Here is a 5,274-nt window from a genome sequence, read left to right on the forward strand (position 1 = left end):
GGTTTCTTCTTTGTTTCTCAAGTCTAGAAACTCAATTGGTCACTTGATTTTAAGATTTGAGAATTTTCCCTACAGTTATATTGCATAACAATTACAGATAAATTATACATTCCACGTCACCAAGAGGGTTTTATAATGATATTTCTAATAATTTTGAATTTTTTTATGACTGACAATAGTTCTAGATTTTTCTATAAGATTGAATATGAAAATATGAATTTATTTGCATTCAATTAGATAATTTAGAAATATTTTGAAAGTAACCACAAAAAATGCGATGGGTCAAAGGTCGTTGGAAGTCGATATCGACCCCGTTCCCGTTGAGAGTAGGCTGGTGTGCCGCATTGCTGACGTCCCACGTGACTACAAATCACGTGCCCATAGCGATTGTTTCAGTTGATAAAGACTGGGAGAACCAGTCTGAAATTCCAGTGAGTAAACTTCCTCGAGTTGGAGAACAGTTTAATTTTTCATAATGTATTTCACCAACTTTCCCGCTAAGGCCTCGACTTGTTATGTAACAGAATCCTGACAGATGTTTCAAATTGTATCCACTGTTTTCCATCAGTGGCCTGTGCATGAGTCTCCAAAGTCAAGGAACTTAGTATGCAAATGTCAATCACTGTTCCCTGATGGAAGACAGCGGACGTTGTTTGAGACATCGATCTGGCTCAGAGACTTATTTATTTTGTATGGAATATATATATTGCTTACGTGGATTTCAAACCTTCAGAGTGAGCACAGATGTTTTCGGGGCCTCAAAAGTATCACGTAAACCGTGTCACAGTCACAAATCATATTTTCCCTCGGTATTCTGACGTCAAAGTCTGAAAGCCCTGGCGCATTTCCAGTTCTTCTCATACAGCAGAATATTGGGAGATTGACAGTAGAGCAAGAGCAAGTTCATTCGTTGGTTCCCAGATTTTGAAAATAATAGATTGGACTAGAATTCACGACCTTATACCTTCGCCTAATGATCTTATTTTTTATGTTTTAAATGTATTATTAGTGTTTCTCATTGATGATGCAAATAAGGTCCTTCTTTGCATAAATCATATTTATTGATCATCGAAGTCTAGAATAAGAAAAGACCCACTTTTATTAGAACGCGTGGGTTCTTTGTTTTAAAAGGAAAGAGGCTGTTTGTTATACACTAAACTGTCACTGGCCGGGTGGTGTAACTGATGGATTCTTTTAGCTAGTACCGGCCAATCACTCGGTCAAAATTGCATCGTATTTCTGGGAAATTCTTAAAAACATTTTTGGCTGAGAGCGTCTAAATTGATATGAATTATTCCCTCATGAAGCGGCGTAGCCAAGTTCATTACAACATATCTATCAGCAACTATTAAGGTTTTAAAATCATGACCCATTCATGTGTGTATGCGCAAGTAGTTTAATTCAAAATAACTACTGTTGATTGCAGTTTGTGATCCTTCATTTTGGCAGTAGAAGCACGTATAGCACTAGTGCTAGTTCCATGATGAGATTTTTACTCCTTAAACATAACTATGCTCCACTAAAAGGTAAACTCTATATTTCATTTTGAAACGACACCAGAAATTAATTAAAAAAATAAGATCTGATCAACTTGAAGCATCACATTTGTATGTTGTTGTGTGTGATATCGACTAAATTGGTATTCTTTACTGATCTTTTAGCGTCACCATTGCAGCTTTGGAGTCAAAATTATACATCGTCAAGGGTCAATTCAAGTTTTTTTATGTAACTAAAACTTAGTAAAGTGCCAAGTTTTAACTGCACTGCGGGGTCTTTATCTGTGCAGTTGAAAACTCTGCCAGGGACCTAGGTAAGCTTAATGGAATCACAAACCTCTCTTAACATCACATTTCCGCTTTCTTGCTCTGGACCCCCTAGAGAATGGAGTTTAGATATACAGGAGTGAATTATACCGGGGAACGTTGGGTTGGATATGTGCTTTGATGTGTCTTTTCAGGACGGCGGAATTATGTACCCTTGTGAAATTATGTTATATAGTGTAGGGGTAAAACTCTGTTCCAGCACAAATGTATTAGCGACTGTCATCGAATTTTCCACTGTCATGCTACAGTCTTCCTCTGAATTGGTCATAAGCGGTAGGAAGTTTATATCGCCCCCCGTCTCTGTTGAGTGAAGGTTGATGTGCCCTGATGTAGATGACATTGGATTGAATCAATCTCACGCAGAAGTTTGACCTGTCCAGTGCTTTATCTTTATCAATTTTATCAAAAAGCATGACCTGGTGATTCAATGTTTATATGTTGTGAGACATTTACCGTAGGAAATACTTTGTGTGGCTAGTGCAGCTAGCTAGTGTGCGACTCGTTATTCGAGTCTGTTAAGCTATATTGCTGTTTCTGTTTTTTTTTTCGTTGTTTTTTTCACGTGTGTAAATTATGGCCAAGCTGCACATGAAGCTCCTCCAAAAGATTTAATAATTTTCATTTCCCCACATTTTCCATATGGAGCACATGTACTCAACCGAAACATGGCCTGGCCACTCATTGATTTGGTTTCATAAGCCAACTCCCTGTCACTGAATACGTTACTGCGCCACATGCATAAGTTACAAAGTCTATCGTAGATCTTTGTGTGTGTCACAGGCATATATTGTACATCCCACAAACGTTGATATGCAGAAATGTTCGAATCTTGGCAGGAAATTGTTTACGTAAAAGCTTTACCCCAGCCAACCCATTTCATCCCTCCTTCTATCCCTCTTGTTTTCACAGAGTATAACTCACGAGGCCCGCGGGGATACCATTTTATATTTGCTCTGAGCCGGTGAACTCCGATTCTCATTTCTACCTTGTAACCGGGTTACAAGCACGATCGTGCGGAGGGCCCCAGCAAGTCGATTGCTTGGGTAACAAGATTTTGTATTAACAACCAAGACAAGACATAAAATCACAAAGAACCGTTTTAGATGGACCTATCAATGCCAATAGATATAACGATTTTGACATCATAATTGTGTATGATCATCTCAAAACAAAATACTGTTTTCACAAATAAATCGCCAGAAAGAATCAACGTGTACCAACAGTCTTATATCTGTCTATGAAATTGAATGCCTAAAAAAATACAACGATTTTAACACCAAAATTGTGTATGAGCATCTCAACACAAAATGCTGTTTTCTATAATAAATGGTCAGAGAGAGAATACGTGGAATAAGGAACAGCACAGATGGAACTACTAATGCCTATAAATACAACGATTTTCACATCAAAATTGTGTATTATCGTCACAACACATACACACAAAATACTGTTTTCACAAATAGATCGTCAGAAAGTACGTTGACCCCAAGAACAGTTTTAGATGGGACTATCAATGCCTATAAATACAACGATTTTGACATCAAAATTGTATATTATCGTCTCAAAACAAAATATTGTTTACGCAAATAAATCAGAAAGAATCAACGTGCACGTGGACCCAAAACAGTCTTAGATGGGCCTATCAATGCCTATGAGTACCACAATTTAACATCAAATTTGTGTATGATCGTCTAAACACAAAATACTGTTTTCACCAACAAATCGTCAGAGAGAACGTTGACCAAAGTACAGTCTTAGATGGGCCTATATTAATGCCTATGAATACAGCGATTTTAACATCAAAATTGTGTATGATAGTCTCAACACAAAATACTGTTTTCACAAATACACAAATACATCGTCAGAAAAGACGTTGAGTGAAGAACAGTCTTAGATGGGCCTATCTGTCCATGTCACCTGCACGGTGTAATCTTCACCGAGCGGCCGGCAATCCGATACTGCCTGCCGGCCCGACCGTCTAATCTTCAACCGCTCGGTTCGCATTCAATCATCGAGAATGACCGTGATTTTGGAGGCTGATCTCCCCAAGCTCCATCGCTCATCCTGCATTCATCTGGAGATGACTGTGCATATTAAAAGACATATCACAGCAAAGTGCATTGAAGCAATCGTCGAATGTTTTTGAATGAATACTATCCAAGCAAATGTTGGCATGGCTCTGACTTGTTTCTTTATATATTTACGATGCCTTGATATAGTTTAGGGGTGTTGTTTTGGGGGGTCTTTGTAAGCGAAGACATAAGAAAAAATCACAGCACGAAAAAGACGTATGAAACACTGACAAACATGCAAAGCAAGCCCTAACCAACGTCTGGTTAGCGACTGAGGAAACGAATGAAATTCTCCCATCTCCCAATGTTCAGGAAATGTTTAAGAAAACAAAACCACAGTGACTGTAAGGGAACGAAGCAGAGGTGTCTATGATCCTCATAAAGTTCAAACCACTTACTACGAAATACGTATTTCTTGCACGTCTGCTAGACGAACCTAAATTATCAAAGACTAGGCGGAGATATTGAATTCGTACTTTGAATTCCTTCCATGTTACTCCTGCAGAAGCTGATGTGAAAAGCGACACGGCAGAGTGCGCGTATCATCAATCAGAATGGATCATTCTGTCAGCGAGTAGAACCCATAAAAGCTTTGGAAGAACCAGTCTAAAAGAAAATATAACCGATTCGACACGATCAGTGAAGTGAACTGGAAAGGGAGGATACCCGGGGGACAGATGTAGCGTTCTCACGATAAAACAAGTCAACCATTTGCAAAGGTCCAAAACCTTCGGCTGCCGACATCTCAGACAGGCTACTCGCAGGCCATTCCTGAAGTCTCCACAGCGGAAACTTGAAACGGGGTTATGTCTACTACCCTAGGATATTCCTTGTTTCGTCATTCATCTCTGTCGTCCCATCCATCCTACCAGAGGGAAGCGTGTGTCAAAAATTGCTTTGTAGCGCAAGCTCGGAATAGCCTCTGTCTGCACCGGTGCCCGTACGGGGTGTAGCCCTAGCCGGGCTCTGAAGCCACAAATTTGTTCCAGTGAACCTCTCGGTGTTTTTGCGAATACGTGGCACGGCATCTATTTGTCGCCGGGTCCCGGGTTGACTTAAATTCCTAGTTTCAGAAATCCGAGGGTCCGTCCATGCCCAAAAGTAGCCAGGTAGCCGCAGGATGTCCCAAGGGGCAACGTAGTGGTCACGCCCGAAAGTGAAAAAAAGCCCGCAAACTGCCCGGCTGGCCCCTTTCTCCAATTGTGACCATAGCCTAACCAGGCGTACTTATCAGTCTCTTACAGACTGCTCCCTCGGAAATCAAATAAAACGAAGCCGGAGGCATCAGCGACGGGCTGGAGGTGGCATCAAGGGAGCATCCACCGGCGACATCTGGCAGAGGGCCCGCTGTGGTGGCGACGTTTGAGAAACAGGGGGAT

The sequence above is a fragment of the Branchiostoma lanceolatum genome, chromosome 8 (genome assembly GCF_035083965.1).
Source record: "Branchiostoma lanceolatum isolate klBraLanc5 chromosome 8, klBraLanc5.hap2, whole genome shotgun sequence".
Lineage (NCBI taxonomy): Eukaryota > Metazoa > Chordata > Leptocardii > Amphioxiformes > Branchiostomatidae > Branchiostoma > Branchiostoma lanceolatum.